Source organism: Pristiophorus japonicus, chromosome 11 (genome assembly GCF_044704955.1).
Source record: "Pristiophorus japonicus isolate sPriJap1 chromosome 11, sPriJap1.hap1, whole genome shotgun sequence".
NCBI lineage: Eukaryota > Metazoa > Chordata > Chondrichthyes > Pristiophoridae > Pristiophorus > Pristiophorus japonicus.
Window position 1 is genome coordinate 154,371,128 of NC_091987.1, and position 20,516 is coordinate 154,391,643.

Genomic DNA, 20,516 nt, shown 5'->3' on the forward strand with positions numbered 1-20,516 from the left:
TTCTCACCTTTACACAATAACACATGTAGGGGCTCTAAGAGAGTGCTTAACCCCAGTAGGAAGTTACCAAAATAGTTGAGGAGTCCCAGGAACGACCGCAGCTCCGTGACGTTCTGTGGCCTGAGCGCGTTCCTGATAGCCTCTGTCTTGGCGTCTGTGGGCTGAATGCCGTCCGCCACAATCTTTCTCCCCAAAAACTCCACTTCTGTTGCATGAAGACGCATTTCGACCTCTTCAGCCGCAGCCCTACGCGATCGAGTCGCTGGAGGACCTCCTTCAGGTTTTGTAGGTACTCGACGGTATCCCGACCCGTGACCAATATGTCATCCTGAAAAACCACCGTGCGTGGTACCGACTTGAGTAGGCTCTCCATGTTTCTCTGGACGATCGCTGCAGCCGACCAAATTCCAAACAGGCATCTGTTGTAGATGAACAGTCCCTTGTGCGTGTTGATGCAGTTGAGGCCCTTCGAAGACTCCTCCAGCTCCTGCGTCATGTAGGCCGAAGTCAGGTCGAGCTTAGTGAACGTCTTGCCTCCTGCCAGCATCACAAATAGGCCTTAGGTAGCGGGTATTGGTCCTTTAGAGAGAAACGATTAATAGTTACTTTATAATCGACGCAAATCCTGACCGTGCCATCATTTTTGAGTACTGGAACAATTGGGCTGGCCCACTTGCTGAATTCCACTGGGGAGATGATGCCCTCATGTTGCAGCCTGTCCAGCTCGATTTCCACTCTCTCCCTCATCATGTGAGGTATCGCTCACGCCTTGTGGTAAATGGGTCGTGCCTCTGGGACCAAGTGGATCCGCAACTTCGCCCCGGAAAAGTTTCCAAAGCCTGGCTCAAAAAGGGAATGAAATGTGTTCATAACCTGGGTACATGAGGCCTCATCGACATGTGATAGCGTTCGGATGTCATCCCAGTTCCAGCGGATTTTGCCCAGCCAGCTCCTTCCAAGCAATGTGGGGCCATTGCCTGGGACAATCCAGAGTGGCAGTTCGTGCACCGTGCCCTTGTAGGTGACCTTGACCATGGCGCTTCCCAGGATAGTGATAAGCTCTTTGGTGTATGTTCTCAGTTTCATGTGGATGGGGCTCAGGGCTGGTCTGAGTGCTTTGTTGCAACACAGCCTCTCAAGCATCTTTTTACTCATGATGGATTGGCTAGCGCCAGTGTCTAGTTCCACGGCTATGGATAAGCCATTCAATTATACGTTGAGCATTATAGGTGGACATTTCGTCGAAAATGTGTGCACCCAGTGTACTTCAGCATCTGCCTCCTCTCTCTGAGGCTCGAAATTGCTTTGGTCCACCATGGACCGATCTTCCTCTGCCACGTGGTGGTTAGCAGGTTTGCAGAGCTTGCAGCTCATCTGCAAGCTCGTTGGAGGTGCCCCATTGTTCCACAGCTCTTGCAAACGTAACCTTTGAAGCGGCATGAATAGGCTGAATGGAAGCCTCCACAACACCAACAAGGTGTGAATTGCCTTGCATTCATCCTTTGTTGTGGACTCTGAGTTATCTGGGTCACTTGATGCCTGCTGGCAGTTGCAGACTCGTGGTTTCTGTCCTGTCCATTTCTGCTCGCAAACACAGTTCCATTTAATTTATGAACATTGCTAGCACTTATGTGCTGAGAGATTTGTTTGGTGTTATCACTGGTGGACATAAATGACTGTGCTATCGCAATGGCCTTACTGAGGGAAGTTGTCTCTACAGTCAAAAGTTTTTGTAGGATGGTCTCGTGGCCAATGCCCAGTACAAAAAAGTCTCCAAGCATCTGCTCCAGGTAGCCATCAAACTCACATTGTCCTCCAAGTCGCCTTAGCTCAGTGCTGTAGCTCGCCACTTCCTGACCTTCAGATCGCTGGCACGTGTAGAACCGTAACCTCGCCATCAGCACGCTCTCCCTCGGATTAAGATGCTCCCGAACCAATGTACACAGCTCCTCATTTGACTTATCTGTGGGTTTCACCGGAGCTAGAAGATTCTTCATGAGGCTGTAGGTCGGTGCCCCGTAGACTGTAAGGAGGACGGCTCTCCTTTTTGCAGCACTTCCTTCTCCGTCCAGCTCGTTGGCTACAAAGTACTGGTCTAACCATTCGATATAGGCTTCCCAGTCCTCACCCTCCGAGAACTTGTCCAGGATGCCCGCAGTTTGCTGCATCTTCGCGTTGGATTCGTATACTCGTTGCCAGTTGTTGTGTTCCTAATACAGATGAGACTGCACACAGGGAGGTTAAAGTAACAGTGACCTCAGTCTTTATTGAGACACTCCAGAGTGAATAACAGGCCTTAGGGGTCGGCTTATATACAGTGCTCCCAAAGGATGCTGGGATCCCTTGGGACTTCAGGGGATGCGCTCCCTGGTGGTGGAACATGGGAGTGCATGCTTTACAGATACACAACAGGTGGCACCTGCACCTCCTCCAGAGTGAGTACAACAGTGGGGGCTTCATCCATCCCCTCCCCCTCCCCCCCAAAGCTCTTGGTCTGGAAGGTGGGATTGGAAGATGTTCTCCTCTTCAGGTTCATCCGTGTCTGAATCTTCTTCTGCATCGTCAGAGTTGGCCTCAAGTTCTGTAAAATGTAACAGAACAGACAAATGGTTAGCAGCAGAGGAGGGGGCAGGGTGGGTGGTATGAGTAGGCCCGCACAGCGCAGGCAGCAGGCTGATCTGAAGGACCACACTAGCACATTGCATCAACCGAAGCGTAGCTGACGGAGACATCCCCATGAACCGAAGCATGGCTAGACCGCGCAGGAGTTAACATTTAGCAAAGCCAGACTGTGGAATTTTCAGGACTTAACCTCTCCCTCCAGTGAGGGCCCAGCTTGTGCAGTACTGATTGTTTTTCTCCAGACAGGACCCATCAAAGCAGCGACCCTCTCTTTCACGGGTGTCAGTAGGTGCAGATTTGCCGGGCCTCCTCCTGTTCGAGTTCTTTCCCTTTTGTTGTGTGCCACCTTCCTCTGCAAAGATGAAAATATAACTTTTTAGGGAGGGTGTCTTTCTGCTGGGTGGGACATATATAGCTGATGTTAGCGTGAATGTTTTCTCGGAAGAATCACTCAACACTCAGAGTCGCTTCCAACGCCAAAGCGGCCTTTTATTACGCTGGCGGGGAGGAAGCCTCTGGTCTAGATCCAGATACCTCTCTCCAACGAACAAATAAATTCATCGATTTTTATATGTTTTACAATAGTTCATTACAGTTACTCAGCCCACTTCGGCTGGACACAATCCAATTATAACGATTATAGACTACATATAGGTTTCTTTAACCCAATAGAATTCCCCTGATACCTCAGGGGCTATATGTTCGGTTCTTGTCAGCTCGGGCTGATTAACGACCTCGTTATGTGAGGTAGGCCTCCCCTTATCTCTGTTCCTCGGAGCTCTGCTGTGCGAAGTCCTTGATTAAGAACATTCCATACCAGGTACTATAATGGTTCGTTATAGTTATCTTGTCTCAAGCGGATGATCCAAGTCATTGCTCGGTCAGCCTCAGTCAACAGTTCATTGCTTGACTAACTGAGTACCCATCATGCTTGGGCAGCCATTTTATATGTGGCCACTTTAAACTTATATGAGTTTAGATATATTTAGCAGGTGCCTAATGCCTAGTGTTTATATATATTGAGCAGGTGTCTAATGCCTACAACAATTCCCTCCTTTCGGTCCTCGTCCCCCTTTAACCGACCGCCCTACCTTTATTAGATTTTGTGCACAGTCCGGTACTCCCTGCCTCAACGTACTGGCCAGTCACGCGGTTTCAGGAGTCCCGGTTGCTTAGATCAAATTGACAAAGGCCAAATCCTCCTGCCCCTCTATTAGACAGGTTTGTTTAGTATTTGGGAAGCGGGCATGGGTCCCTCTTCGTTGTGCGTGGTGCCTGCATGCCTGGCAGGCCATTATGCCCCATGTTATTGCTAAGATCAATTGTATCCCGACCAGTATGTGTGAAATTATTCGAATCCAAGGATGGATGTTCACATTTATTCCCCAGTCCCAGACCTTTCTCCACCAACTCTGACTTTGTAAGTCTTCATCGATATCTTCTTCCAGTACTTTGATTTTAGTTTGCAGTTGGTGGTAGAGCTTTACGGATTGACCCACCCTGAGCCTCAATTCTCGTAATACTTCGGTTAGATGTGGGATAGGGACCTGATCTGGCTCGCCATAATCCTGCAAATGATCGTGGAGCTGATCGGTTACATCAATAACTTGGGCTTCCGGCGCCTAACCTGGGTGATATGCGCTTGCCCGATCGTGACAGGTCGTAGCGGCGCAAAGCAGAAGTTCGGCTGCGGTATCGGGCACTGCAGGTCATTATACCGGTATGAACGCTCGGTAGTAGAAACGCAGTACCTTCCCCTCCCTCCGTAGCCTGCCCTCGCGAAGTGCCTGTGTGCGGGCACTATTTCTCGTACGCACCTGTCAGTTCAGTTAAACCCGCACTCGTCTAGCTCCCCTCGGCCCACCGGGTGAGGACATACTGTGATCTCCCCCCTTTGCTTGCATTCTGTTAGGGAAATCCCGGTAAATATGTCGTTTCGGTGAACGGCGGAGGTGGTGGTCAGATAGTAACAGATGGAGACATTTTCCCGTATTACACCGATATTCTCTAATTGGTATAGGGGGAACGGCCCTGAGTCCAGCGTGGCTATAGGGATCATCAGGACTATCCCTATCCCAGTAGTCCTACCCATCTGGCAATCTGGAATTGCTGGGTATACTCAGGTCAGTCCCTTCAGAGTACAATTATCCAGTGTCCCCCTCTGGTTAGCCAACTGAGCTAAATGTGAACTGTCTATCCAATCGGGTACCTCCCCGCGTTGGATCTGGTCGAGATTGTGGCGGATCTGTCCCACCATCCACAGACCATAAGCGTGACAGAGTTGCCCCTGTATTTGCTTTCCGGTATCTTCTTTTTCTCTATCAATGAGGTGATTGATGGTTTTGGCGTGAGCTTCCAGGACTGAGATGCCATCCAACTGGATTTCGGCACCCTCCTTTCCTAGGTTGGCTTGGTCTTCCTGGTTTTGCTCCACCCTTTCTAATAACCCCTTCATCACCCCTCTCGTTTAACCCTTGTATGTCTATCGAGTTTACTACGGAGGTCCCTGTATTGAAGCCGGTAACAACATCATTAACTATTCCCCTCTTTATCCTGGGGGCTGACCCCTGTCCTCGGAATCTACTGGCACCCATTGCATCGGCAGCCTGCTGCATTACAACTCTACTTAATACATTGTACATTTTCCTTGACTGTTCTGTACAGTATTCCGGCATCTGGATGCCTAAAATATTGATCAGGACAGGCACAATTTCATGTTTAACATTATCATACAATAATTCCCCTTCGTTGTACATTACAATCCCATTTTCTGGCCCCTTGGGATTTATTGGACAAGACAGTTCCTCGGGCAATGTAGTGGTTCGTACGGGGCGTGACGTCGGAGGGGGTGAGAAGCACACATACAGTGATATTGCAGCCGCTAATGTGAATGTTTAAAAATGTATAGAGACATTGAAGTTGAGAACGTGGGAATTGTATAGGGACAGTATAAGCTAACAAAGAATTCATGGAGGAATAGCCATGACATCTCAGACTCGAGACTGCGAAATGTTACAACACTAACACATATTAAAACAAAACCCACAGCTTGCAGAAAAACCTCAAGGTCTTATTAAATCATGTTATTAACCTGAAACATTAACAGAAGGTCTTTGTTTAAAATCAGACCATACTTAGGTCGGCTTATGAGTGGACAAAGGGAAAGAGGGATCAAAAGAGATAGGCTGAACTGGGATGTCACTCTGGCCCTATCTTGTTATCTTTTGCCGAAAATGTATAACCGTCGTCCCTTTACAATGTAACGTCACTTTGTCCGTAGGAAGTGGGTGCGTTCGAACAGACTTGCATTCCTTCTGTCTGATAAAGTCCCCGATCGGGATTTGCTTTTTAAATAAAAGCTTGCTTTGTTTAAAGCACAAACGGTATTCGTTTCAGTAATTTTGCTGAACCAGATTGAGAGAAAAGAATCTACATTTACATTTGGTGTCAGAAGTGGGATCTCAACGGACGACTGCCGAAAACTTGCGAATTAAGACCCAGACTAGCCTTGGACGAGACGAGGGGAAAGTGGCCACTGGAGTGAGTATGATTTCAATACTGCTCCAGTTTCCCCCGGTTTCAAAAGTCTGAGGAAAGTTTAGCCACTCGCTGGTTCTCAGGTAGTGTCTGAACGAGATCCAGGACAATCTGGTGAATACCTTTCAAACTTAGAATAGCGATAGAGATAGGGAAATTGCGCGATGACGCAAACCAAGCGGCGACTTGGAAAGATAGTTTATAGTTAGAGCTAGATAGGGATAGATGATCAATCATGGATCCAAAAATTAATAGGAAAGAAAAGAGACTCTTGTGAACGTCTGTTTAAATGAGAAATGCTTCTGTGATTTTTACTGTAAAAAAAAAAGCCGGGGAGTTGTGGTTTGTTTTAGCTCCACCTACTTTTTCAAACAGAATGAAAGTTTTTTTAACCCTTCGTAGTGTTGTCCTGTATGTGGGAAGTTTAAGAGTGTGAACCTTATTGAATTATGTATATTCGGATGATAAGTTACGGAGCCAGGAAATGCACAAAGGATAGGTTTGTTGAGTAAAAAAAAAAGAAAAAAATACATGGTCCCAGTGGTTAATAAAAAGGATTTAACATGCTCACTTACTTGTCGAAAGAAAACATTCAGAGAAGGCACAGCAAAACAACTGAGATGGATTCAAAAGGATTCAAAAAAAAATATTATATTAAATAACACGACCTTGAGGCTGGAACAATTGAGATAACAACAAGCAGTCCACAGCCTACATGCCAGACTTCTCTCTAGTTATGGAAAAGACAAAAAAAAAAGTAACGTACTAAATAGGTGCTGAAAAAAATTTTTTCTGAGATTTTAAATTATGAGAAAAATTCCACTGCAGTCTAAAAAAAAATCACTCCTGTCCAGTTGGCAGAAAAACTCCATTAAATTAGGGCTTTCATTGACTGATTGGACTTAAACTGCGCATTGACACGAAAGGATAGGGAAATTTGGAGACTAAAAGAAATTAAATAAGGCTCATAAGAAATCAAATTTAGAAAATTAGGCTCACAGGGAATTAAATAAGGCTTATGGGGAATTAAATAGAGGATTGGTGTTCAAGTCAGGTGTGACGTCGACCTCGTATATCACTTGGCCCGTCTAAGCACTGATTGAATTTAAATCACGCAGCAACTCGAAAGGTAGGGCTAGATAAGCGCGCGGCGGCGCGAACGCGCAGCGGCGTGGGATGTGCGGCGGCGCGAGCGCACGGCAGTGAACGTGGGCCGACGCAGACACGCGGCGGCGCGAACGCGCAGCGGCGTGGGACGTGCGGCGGCGCGAGCACGCGGCAGAGTGAACGTGGGCCGACGCAGACGCGCAGCAGCGTGAAACACGTAGCGATGTGGGACATGCGGCGGCGCGAGCGCGTGGCAGAGTGAACGTGGGCCGACACAGACGCGCAGCAGCGTGAAACGCGTGGCGGCGTGGGACGTGCGGCGGCGTGAGTGCGCGGCAGAGTGAACATGGGCCGACGCGAACACGTAGCAACGCGAACCGCGGGGTGATGCCGAAGTCAGTGCTAGTTTTAATAAAGTCTGTGTTTATTTTAAGTGTTTCAAATTGCGCGGCGACATGAACCGCGGGGCGACGCGGAAGTCAGTGTTAGTTTTAGTAAAGTCTGTGTTTATTTTAAGAGTTTCAAATCGCGCGGCGACGCGAACTGCGGGGCGATGCGGAAGTCAGTGTTAGTTTTCGTAAAGTCTGTTTATTTTAAGTGTTTCAAATCGCGCGGCGACGCGAACCGCGGGGCGACGCGGAAGTCAGTGTTAGTTTTAGTAAAGTCTGTTTATTTTGAGTTTGTTCAAAGTCAGTGTTAGTTTCAGTAAAGTCTGTGTTTGTTCAAATTGCACGACGACGCGAACGCGTAACGACACGGTAATTAGAGTCAGTTTAAATATGAGGGGCAGCGTGAAAATGGGTAATCAGTTGGATAAAACAACGGATGCGGATAGTCCGCTACAAAAGTTATGTGAGGAATTCCCTGAAAGAGCTGAAGACTTTAGAAAATTATCAGGAGCCCTGAACAAATTATTAGGAGATGACCAGTGGCCTCTAGGTGGCACTAGAAGCATAGAGATAGCAAAAAAAGCACAGGGATTGTCAAAAATTAAAAGATGCATCACTTCTGTCAAGTTGGCAAATAAATGCTATTAAATTGGGACTCTCATTGAAAGAGGGAACACCTGTTAAAACTGTAGACGTCTTAAAAAAAAAGAATGTGCGCACGAGAAACTTACTAAGCGATCCTCTGGGACCTCTGAGAAAGGTATTGACCAACTACGTAGTAAAAATGGCTGGTTTTGTGTTAACCGAGGCTGATGATGAAATTGATGAGTGGTCACTGACTCAGCGCCCAACGGCGCCTCCCGCACCCCCTGGCCCCTTGCTCTAGTCCTCTTCCCAACACCCTCCACCTTACACTCCGGCGAGAGGAGTTAAAAATAACACCATACCACCAAAGCAACAAACCTAAACTGACTCCTCATCCTCTGATAGCGATTCGGATCCCCAGTTTACAAGCAATATAGCCGAAAGGACCAGATCTCACACTCGAAAGGGCAGAACTATATCTCGATATCACAGACAGTCCCGTAAATCTTCTAGTCAATCTACCAGTCCAAGTTGTGAAAGACATAGCAAACACCCCGCCAATCGAGACGCAGAACTGTCAAGCAGTCAGACAGCTCCGAAACATCCTCCGACCTAGAAATGATTTCCAAGATCCCTAAGTCCCGACACCAATTCCCTGTCAGACCAATGCCAAACCCTGATGCACAACAAGCTGCAGACCACCCCACTATAGATGTCTATGTGATATTCGAACAACTATTTCAGTTTATAATGCAGAATCAAGGGATCTGTGGGTCCTGGTAAAGCAAACCTTGAGCCCAACTGATCACACCCGATTTCTAACTCACCTAGGACGTGCTACTCATGATGCATTGTTGGTTGCTCACCCTAACGATATCCAGGATCGCCTAAACGCTATCTTCAATTCTCTCACCACGACCCTTCAGAAGCCCATCAGTATGGCCACAGTATTAGAAACTAAACCCAAGCGTGAAGAAACTGACGACTGAAATATACGGGAGTCAATCAGGAGATAATGCCTTCAGGGCAGGAGAGGATTCTCCTCAATTCTGCGCTATCCTACTTCAGTGCCTGCCCTATTCGGTTGCTCACGCTATCCGGACAAATAATATGAATTGGGCAGATAACAGTAAAGCCCAGATGGAAAGGGCGGTTAAATATTATTGACAGGAAAAGAAAGGAGAGGGGGGAGGTGCGCCCCCAACCCGGGTCAAGACTGAATACGTAGAAAGGAAGAGCCGCCTCGGGTGGAAGGACCAAAACCCGACCCAAGGGGATACCAGATGGAACCGCAGTATTGCATGCAGGGTTGGGTGGATAAACAGGGATACGGTTATATCAAACACCCAAATGGCCTGGGCCCTGCTAATTACGGACCGCCCTACTGTCCCCGGCCTGGAATGGGAAGAGGTCGGGGCTGGGAAAGACGAGATGGATGCTTTAGTTGTGGGCAAGAAGGACATTGGAATAGAAATTGTCCCTCCCGTCAGCACGAAAAAGGAAGAGGAGGAAGAGGAGGGGGGCAAGGGGGGAGAGGACGGGGATCTTACACTAACTTCTCCCAGAACAACCCCTTTGGCCAACCGTCCCCCGATTCGTATTGACTACGCAGCTTGATTGTGCAGGGACCCTCCCCGGATGACGAACTGATGATATTGTTAAAAATTCGGAATGAGTGGCAACCCTTCTTGATAGATACGGGAGCCTTCATGTCTTCTGTACAATCAAAGCTTAAACTCCCCACCTTCACTGAAACACAGGGACTGTCAGGATTCCTGGGACAAGTCTCTACATTCCCGGTGTCAGAACCGGTTAAAATGGGTTACCAGGAAGAATCGGTGGAACATCGATTTGTTATCACAACCAATCTGGACTGTAACTTGATGGCTAGAGACCTCCTCTGCAAATTCCAGTTGCATTTGGAGTGTGGAGATGATGGGATTATTGTAAAACAGGGAACCCTTAAGCGGCAGTATTATACCACTAGAACCCCTCAGTGGTGGTCTCTGGACCTGCCGCAGGCACCCTATCACGTGACCCTAGCATACGATCCCAGTGGAAATGGGAAGACCTCTTCACTCCAGCAATCGATGTCCCCCATGCTCAGAGGCAGAGCAAAACCTCAACTTTGCTTGGGCCAGGCACCAGAGAACAGACCAGTGCAGCACCTGAGGCACAGACCATCCATCACGACTGCGTGGCAATGATCCGACTGGAACGATCTAAAAATACCTTCCCAGCTCCAGTGGCAGGACTCCTGGGGAAGAAGATCAATTTCATAGGTACCCTTCCAGCGGTTGTGGCAGAATCGCGGGAGAGAAGGATCAAGGCAGTCGACCTCGAGGACAGAGGCAAGATGGCGTTCCTGCTGCAGCGAGGGGCAGCGTGGTTGAAAAAAGAGCCCCACCACGCTAAAGATTTGGAAGTTATGGTACACCAGGCTATAGACGAGGCTGACCCTACCAGCCCGGACGTGCAAATTGTAAAACATGGCCGAACAGTCCAATTCCACGGGGACCCCGAGAAGGTCTTAACGACTCTGCAGCATCATTCTGGCTCTGGCATACCTGACTATGTGGATCCTCATGTGTGGGCAGAGGACCCCTCCCAAGTGGGTTATATTCCCATTGATCCGATTGAGATCCCAGTGCAGGGCAATGTGGACTGGCCCTCTATCCGACAGAACCCACTGAGATCACAGGTAATCCTAAACTGACCTTTCGGCACTGTACTGCCATTAATCCGGCCTGTTTTCTTACTGAGCCACCCCAAGATGAGGAAGAACCCAGTCATGATTGTTTATCTTTAATTTAAGAGGCCACATCAGTCAGGGAAGATTTAGTTGATGTACCAATGGAAGATCCAGACTTTATTATGTATGTTGACGGAAGTTCTTCTATTAATCCAGAAGGTACACGAATCTCAGGATACACCATAGTAAAACAGGAGAATCAGGTCTTGGAATCTGCCGCTTTTGAAACCGCCTATTCTGCCCAACAAGCTGAACTATTCGCCCTCACCCGAGCCTGTATCTTGGCCAAAGATCTCAAAGTCAATATCTATACCAACTCTAGGTATGCCTTTGGGGTGGCCCATGATTTCGGACAATTATGGAAAAATAGGGGATTCCTAACCTCACAGGGGAATGAGATATCCCATAAGCAACTAGTATCTGATTTGTTGCAAGCCCTCATGCTCCCCAAGCACATTGCCGTTGTTAAATGTACCGCCCACACCACCGGAAAATCCCCGGTTGATATAGGGAACCACTGTGCTGACAAAGAGGCTAAACAGGCCTCTCGTGACCAACAGATGGTAGTGTCCAAAATGGTGAGTCAGACTAAAAATCCTGCGAAGGATAAGTTAGCCTCGGAAAAACCAATGCCAACCATCCAAGATGTTATAAAAGCACAGGAGGACGCTCCTGAAAAAGATAAACTGTTGTGGAAATATTATGCATGTACTTATGACAATGTTTCTAAACTCTGGACCACTCCCGCGGAACAGACTTGCATGTCTGACGAGTTGGCTCTATGGGTTATTGATTGTATGCATTTTGCTACTCATTGTGGAGCAAGAACCACGAGTGATACACTTTTGGCTACTTGGTGGCACTCTAGACTCCAGGCGCTCGCCCAGAACATCAGTAGTTGTTGCCTGGTTTGCCAGCAACATAATCCAGGGAAGGGAGTCCCCTGTGATTGGGGTAAAACGCCCCTACCTGAAGGTCCCTTTGAGACATTTCAGTTGGACTACATTGAGTTGAAAAAAGTTCAGTGTTACAAATATGTTAGTAATAGTAGATGTGTTTAGCAGATGGATTGAAGCCTACCCTACCCTGGGCAATAAGGCTCAAACTGTTGTTAAGGTGTTAATGAGGGAAATTGTTCCTAGATATGGTATCTCAGCTCGACTGATGACCACCTATGTTCTTTCTCTGACTCAGGCTCTGCGACTAGCTCACAACCAGGTTCAAGATGCTCACCTCGACTTCCCAGTTTTACCCGAATTGTCCCTCGTGGCACCGGGGAAGTATGGATTCGGAAGGGATTAGAGCCACAATGGGAGGGGCCTTTTCAGGTGTTACTTACTACCCCCACTGCAGCCAAGGTTGAGGGGAAAAGTGCCTGGGTTCACCTGCACCACTGCAAGCTCACCACCCTCTAACGAACCTATTTTACTGGTTATTCTAATTCCTGTTTCTGTTCCAGACTTCCTCTTCTCCATAGCTGAACAAGGCCGTTGGCATCCTAATTGGAACGTGGACCAGTTTGAACTTTTACCCGTAGTGATAGACAGCCAGCTACACCGACGGTGACCTGAGAAGAGAGACGGGAAAACTGAACTCTTTTAATCAGCAAAATAATTGGACTATTGATCTGAATCATGAGCCATAAGATGAAACTGTCTGTATGCCACAGTCTGTGTAATAGAGTTGATATATGACAGTTTCGGCGCATGGGAGGGGAGACAGAGACGAGAGCTCCATGTAAACACCTTTTTGTACATGTCTTATGTTTATGCGCAAAATGGGAACTTTTCTAGATGTTGGGTGTGTTCACATTCCCTATACATTCCCTATACATTCCAAAGGGGGATTTCCTTTGCGCTCCATTCCACTAACACTAACTGAGACTGTCAGATGGATTCAGAGCCAAACTATCACGAGAGGAGGGGTGCCAATAAAATACTGCTGAAGCTCTGGAGGGCATCACAGCTGAAATGGTAGCAATAAGGACCGTAGCATTACAAAACCGAATGGCCCTCAATTACCTGTTAGCTGAGAAAGGGGGAACGTGTGCCCTGATAGGATCTGAATGTTACATTCCTGATAGTTCAGAAAACATAACCAATCTCGCTGATCACATAAGAAGGAAGGTGAAGAAGTTATCCACACCAGCAGAAGGATCTAGCTGGTTTGATTGGCTATCAGATGGATCTTGGAGATCCTATCTAATTGTTGGTTGCCTTAACCTTTGTTGTAAAGTAATGATGGCAAGGTTAGCAAACCCTCTTGTGGTCAAGGGCTCCCGAGTTATGATCCAACGAACTAAAGAACTACTCGACACTAACAACAATATGATTCAGGAAATAGAGTGTGAACGGATGAATGCGATACTCCTAGAATGATCCTAAGTGTTATCATGGAATGATAAAAGGGGGGAATGTGAATGTTTAAAAATGTATAGAGACATTGAAGTTGAGAACGTGGGAATTGTATAGGGACAGTATAAGCTAACAAAGAATTCATGGAGGAATAGCCATGACATCTCAGACTCGAGACTGCGAAATGTTACAACACTAACACATATTGAAACAAAATCCACAGCTTGCAGAAAAACCTCAAGGTCTTATTAAATCATGTTATTAACCTGAAACATTGACAGAAGGTCTTTGTTCAAAATCAGACCATACTTAGGTCGGCTTATGAGTGGACAAAGGGAAAGAGGGATCAAAAGAGATAGGCTGAACTAGGATGTCACTCTGGCCCTATCTTGTTATCTTTTGCCGAAAATGTATAACCATCGTCCCTTTACAATGTAACGTCACTTTGTCCGTAGGAAGTGGGTGCGTTCGAACAGACTTGCATTCCTTCTGTCTGATAAAGTCCCCGATCGGGATTTGCTTTTTAAATAAAAGCTTGCTTTGTTTAAAGCACAAACGGTATTCGTTTCAGTAATTTTGCTGAACCAGATTGAGAGAAAAGAATCTACATTTACACTCCCACCTCCTCGTAGTACCCACACAGCCCCACTCCCTTTTTGCGGATGACTGATTGATGGGACTGCCCCGGAGGCGCGCAAATTATGCCGAAGGTACACTCATCGGCCCTTTGGCATCCCTCCGTTTAATGCAGCTGCTCCTTATACCCGTGCAGCACTGTACACATACCCGGTTCTTATTAGGATTCACTTGCAGCCATGCATTAAAATAAGTCCTGTCCTTGCTCCAGTCCTTGGCTGCTGGGATGCACATTCCATCCGTTAAATTAAACAAGACTCCATAGTTCATGTAGTTGTTTATTTCCTGAGTGCGCTGCAATCCGTTGGTATCATCCAGTGTTTGCGTGGGTCTTAAGGTTCCCAATATTATGAGTTGAATCAGTTATCGCGGTCCCATCTCGGTGAGTTTTATCTGCAATTTTAAACAGACAGCCTGGTCGTCACCAGGTGTTAGGTTCTGGTCTACTTGTGTCGCGGTGACTCTGTGGAATCGGAGGTAAGGATTAGGTTATCCATATTCTTTATAGTCGCACTATCTCTATCACTTCATGTCCCTGTCTGGGCTGCCGTCGGTTTTGTATTTGAGCCTGCTGTGCTCGAGCCTGCACGATGACCCATCTAAATATTATCCAAACTCCAATCAACACCAATGCCACCACTATTCCTCCAAACATCCCAGGCTGCTTTACTGTTAGGTTGGGTTTGTGGACTACACCTACTCCCTGTGGGGTACATTGGCTCGATTGCCATAGGTGATGGTGCTATGGCTGCACACTATCCGTCTGGTCCCGTTTTTAAAAATCTCTTCCAGCCTGTTTATCTTAACTTTTAATTCTTGACCAGCTCGTTCTGTTTTATTTTTATTCTGACTATCCCACCATTTCCTCTGTCTGTCAGGTGAGTCTTCTTTATTTTCGTAAGAAATTCAAATTAGTAAGGTCCAGTGTAAAACAGCTATCAATGGAAAGGGTTAACTCCTTTACAGGTTTGTAAGAAGGCCTGATGTCATTACGTGACTTAGCGTAATCATCCAAATCTTTGTGCCTTCAAAACTTGCTTAGAAATTAGGATTCCGTTAAAACAGCAGAAATCATTAGTAAAGTGGTCATAAAAATCTTCTCATTGGGAAAGACAGCATTTTAGATTAAACTCCAAATTTTCTAAACTTCTAATTCAAGTACTTGCCAAAGATTTTTTTTTTAATGAGAGACTGAAATCCAATTTTCACACAAGCTGTATACATTCCAACTTTCGGTTTTTTTTAACGGTTCCGTTCACTGGGCAAATCTTGTGCTTTATTTCTCTCTCTGCTGAGTTCGCATAGCTTAGATCTTTTCTCCTCGGTTATTTTCTAAACCCTCCTGCTTGTTTAGACTGTTCAGGACTTTTCTAGATAAACACCGTCTATTCTGGAAATCTTTTCAAGCTGCAGTGAAACTTTCTCGTAATTTAAAATCATTATCAATGTAGAGTGTCTTTTTAACTCTTCCAATTTTTTTTTTCCTTTTCCCAATTAAACCAATATCTTTTTCACAGCAAACATCAACTAGTATTTAGTAAGTTATGTCTTTTTCCATCGCAAACACATTTTTTTTCAGCACTTATTTAGTACATTACATCTTTTTTAAAACCTTTTAGCTTTATTTCTTTTTTTTTAAAGAGATCAGATTTAACTTTTTGTTTTAAATGTATCGCATTTTGTTGTGCCTTTTCTTAACCAGTGGTACTTGAAACCTTCACAACAAAATTAATTCTTCACTGTTCCCATCCAAATTTCTGCTCCCCTTTTGTAGAATTTATATTTATTGTTGAATTACAAAATGTCAAATATGGTAATACTGTTTTTTTTTGCCTAACTTCTGTTTCAGAAGCTGATCAGAACATTAATCTTTTGCTCTGTAACTTCAATTTTGTGATACAGTATCTCATAAATTAAAATTTTTTTTAAGCTTTAGCTTCTGACGCAGCATATGTAAAAATCTCTTTACTGAGCTAGAAGCTTTCGCGTCAAGGTTTTATTCAAAGGAAAAATGGGATCTTACTTCCCCAGTCTGCAGCCTCGATACACCCACACAGGCTTCTTTTTTTTTAAAGGCATTACAGTTTCCCTTCTCTGTTCTTTATCTTATTCCTAGACAGACATTCACAAAAGTCTCTTTTCATTCAACAAAGTTTATTGTTTAGCTGGCTCTATTCTTGGATCCATACTTCACTTAAGATAATTACTATCAGATTTTTTTTTATTTCTTATATATTGATTTACTTCCTCTGTTAGTTTTACGTGGGCTCGCAGTATCAAGACCACAGCCTTTTCATTTTTATCTTTCTTTTCCTTCTCCCACCATTCCGCTGGTCTGCTGGCGGGTCCTGGGGGTCCCATCCTGCTCTAATCATTTTCTCGATTAGTTTCTTTTGTTTTTCCGCCAGGTGGCGGGTAAGGGACCCTTCTGGTCCCCACTAGAGGTTATTTGCTTTATTGGCCATTCCTGGGTAGGACTAGAACTGTTAAGAATCTACTCTCAGAGGTCCGCTTTCTACCTAGTGTAACTTGTAGTAGACCGTCTCCTGGCTACTGTCAGGTCACAAGTTCTGCTGTTACACAAACTTATACAATTCTTAAAATGCGTTGAAGCAATTCCCGCAGTGCTCTATGTATCCTTAACGACTACCTACCACCGCTCTGCCCGTTGGTCCGACCCTGTTCACAGGTTTGGATTCCGTTAGCCGCTGTACACCGCCTGGTTCTATCCCGGGGTATATTTCAAATCACACTACTGGGTCCGGAAGATGTCTTTTGGTATCACTATCCCAAGTGTGTTCCTGGCACCTACTTAGTTCCTGGCCGTCATGTGGGACTAAAGTCCTCTTAATTCAGGCTCAGGCTAGGTGTTTGAGATATTGGACTGTCTCCTCGTGTCGATCAACCAGCATCCACCTTCGGCACCCGTTATAAAATTTTGTTTAAGTTATACTCACCCGGTTTCTCCAAGGGTGTTTAGCGACTTCGAAATCCTGTTCGTGATGCCACTGTTAGCGTGAATGTTTTCTCGGAAGAATCACTCAACACTCAGAGTCAGTTCCAATGCCAAAGCGCCCTTTTATTACACCGGCGGGGAGGAAGCCTCTGGTCTAGATCCAGGTACCTCTCTCCAACGAACAAAGAAATTCATCGATTTTTATATGTTTTACAATAGTTCATTACAGTTACTCAGCCCACTTCGGCTGGACACAATCCAATCATAACGATTATAGATTACATATAGATTTCTTTAACCCAATAGAATTCCCCTGATACCTCATGGGCTGTATATTCGGTTCTTGTCAGCTCGGGCTGATTAACGACCTCGTTATGTGAGGTAGACCTCCCCTTATCTCTGTTCCTCAGGACTCTGCTGTACGAAATCCTTGATTAAGGACATTCCATACCAGGTACTATAATGGTTCGTTATAGTTATCTTGTCTCAAGCAGATGATCCAAGGCATTCCCGGTAGTGGGCCTCACTAGGTCATTGCTCAGTCAGCCTCAGTCAACAGTTCATTGCTTGACTAACTGAGTTCCCATCATGCTTGGGCAGCCATTTTATATGTGGCCACTTTAAACCTATATGAGTTTAGATATATTTAGCAGCTGCCTAATGCCTAGTGTTTTGATATATTCAGCAGGTGCCTAATGCCTACAACAGCTGGTCACATTTACAATTGCAATTCCATTGAATAAATGAAAATATTACTTACAGTAACTACTTACCTAAGGTCCTGCCACTTTTTACACTGGCCTCCAGACCTCAGGGTGGTCACCACTGTACAGTAATCTTCTGCAAGTTGATTCCAGCGTTTCTTCATTTCTTTGGGTGGAGCTTTTATGTGACCTCTGCTTGTGTCCAGCTCGTGCCATCCAGCCTCAATCACAGTAACTAGTGCCTCCACTTCATCCTGTAAGCAATTGTTGGTCCTTGAGCCGCGTTGCATCTTGTATTGCAGCTCCGATTTTTCCAATTAGAATTAGAGTTCTCACACACAACTGGCTCTTTAAAAATGGCCGCATGCAGGCCGGTAGGTGTACTGGGCATGTGTACCCACCCATAGGAATCACCTCAAAAACCTCCTTTTTTTTCATGCATGCGTAGAAGGGGCGGCATCATTTTTCCGGCGTAGACATTAGGCTCCACCCCCCGAGGCGATAGGACAGGCCACGGTGCCAATTTCAAAAAATAGAGCGGGGAAACTTACTACTTCTTTTTTTGGAGTAGACAGGGCCAAGAAAAAGGGGCATAACTCTGGCAATATGCCAAAAAACGGCATTGGGGAAAATTGAGCTCCAAGCGTTGGAAAGTGGGATTAGACTGCATAGCTCTTTGTCGGTAAGCACAGACATGATGGGCTGAATGGCCTCCTTCTGTGCCATAAATTTCTATGATTCAATGATTCTAAGAAGAAGAAATTTGTATGATTCAATGATTCTATGAGTCTATGATTCTATGAGGTGCTGTTCCTCGAGCTTACGTTGAGCTTCACTGGAACAGTGTAGCAGGCCGAGGACGGAGAGGTCAGAGTGAGAGTGGAGCGGGGAATTAAAGTGACAGGCGACCGGAAGCTCGGGGTCACACTTACGGACTGAACGGAGGTGTTCCGCAAAGCGGGCACCCAATCTGTGTTTGGTCTCCCCATTGTAGAGGAGACCACATCGTGAGCAGGAATACAGTATACTAAATTGCAAGAAGTACAAGTAAATCGCTGTTTCACCTGGAAGGAGTGTTTGGGGCCCGGGACAGTGGGAAGGGAAGAGGTCAAAGGGCAGAGGTTGCATCTCCTGCGCTTGTACGGGAAGGTGCCGTGGGAAGGGGAGGGGTGCCGTGGGAAGGGGAGGGGTGCAGAGGGAAGGGGAGGGGTGCTGGGGAGGGGCAGGGGTGCTGGGGGAAGGGGAGGGGTGCTGGGGGAGGTGTGCTGGGGGAAGGGGAGGGGTGCTGGGGGAAGGGGAGGTGTGCTGGGGGAAGGGGAGGGGTGCTGGGGGAGGGGGAGGGGTTCTGGGGGAAGGGGAGGGGTGCTGGGGGAAGGGGAGGGGTGCTGGGGGAAGGGGAGGGGTGCCGGGGGAAGGGGAGGTGTGCCGTAGGAAGGGGAGGGGCTGCTGGGGGTGACTGCGGAATAGACCAGGGGGTCACAGAGGAAGCGGTCCCTTCGGAATGCTGAGAGGGGAGGGGAGGGGAAGATGTGATTGGTGGTGGGATCACGCTGGAGGTGGAGGAAATATCTGTTGAATGTGAAGGCTGATGGGGTGCAAGGTGAGGACATGGGGAACCTGGGAGGGGAATAATGGGTGACAGCAGAACTGTGAGAACTGGAATGGACATGGTCGAGGGCAATGTCAATCATGGAGGGAAATCCTCAGTTGAGGAAAAAGGAAGACATATTGGAAGCACTCATATGTAAGGTGGCGCCGTTAGAACAGATGCGATAGACACGGAGAAACTGGGAGAATGGAATGGAGTCCTTACAGGATGCGGGGTGGGAGGAAGTATAGTCCAGGTAGCTGTGGGAGTCAGTGGGCTTATAGTGGATACTGGTCGAAAGCCTATCCCCAGAGAAGGAGACGGAGAAGTCGAGGAAGGGAAGGGAAGAGTCGGAGATGGACCATGTGAAGGTGAGGGAAGGGTGGAAATTGGAAGGAAAGTTGATGAAATTTCCCAATTTGGGGCGAGAGCAGGAAGTGGCACCGATGCAGTCATCAATGTACCGGAAAAAGAGGTGAGGGAGGGGGTCCGAGTCGGACTGGAACAAAGAATGTTGCACATATCCCACTAAAAGGCAGGCACAGCGAGGACCCAATGCCTGTTCCCATAGCAACACCTTTAATTTGGAGGAAGTGAGTGGAGTTAAAGGAGAAGTTATTCAATGTGAGAACACGTTGTGCCAGCTGGAATAGGCTGTTGACTGGAGGCCCTCAGGCCGTCCTGGTGGGGGATGGGGGTGTAGAGGGATTGGACGTCCATGGTGAAAAATACTGGGGACGCTGGAAATCTGAAATAGGAACAGAGTGCTGAAAACACTCAGCGTGTCAGACAGTGATGTGCCATTTTGCCAAAGGTACCCGGGAGGGTCCACCCGGTTTGTAGGCACACTGTCATGTTGTGTGTTTGGAGACACGGACTGCGCAACTGGACCATGTAGCGCCAGGCTTTAAGGCTGGTTGGAAGAAAAATGGCGGCCGCCTCGCTTCTGTCCGCTTCCAAAGCAAAAGGTGGCAGCGACCATTTTGGGCAACACGGTAACGCTGCCGTTGTCTGCGCTCGCTGCTCATATTAACATTTTTTTTATTTGTTCCTGGGATGTGGGCATCATTGGCAAGGCCAGTATTTATTGCCCATCCCTAATTGCCCCTTGAGAAGGTGGTGGTGAGCCGCCTTCTTGAACCGCTGCAGTCCGTGTGGTGAAGGTGCTCCACAGTGCTGTTAGGGAGAGAGTTCCAGGATTCTGACCCAGTGACGATGAAGGAATGGCGATATATTTCCAAGTCAGGATGCTGTGTGACTTGGAGGGGAACGTGGATGTAGTGGTC

General features: G+C 46.8%; 1 long non-coding RNA gene across 1 annotated transcript; it reads right to left on the bottom strand.

Moving 5' to 3' along the window:
* Positions 1–2,523: 2,523 nt before the first annotated feature.
* On the bottom strand, positions 2,524–6,772 carry LOC139275873 (uncharacterized). Its single transcript, XR_011595777.1, has 3 exons — positions 6,735–6,772; positions 2,813–2,974; positions 2,524–2,581 (listed from the first exon to the last, which is right to left on the bottom strand). It is a non-coding gene; the product is annotated as an uncharacterized lncRNA (long non-coding RNA).
* Between the last annotated feature and the right edge of the window lie 13,744 nt (positions 6,773–20,516).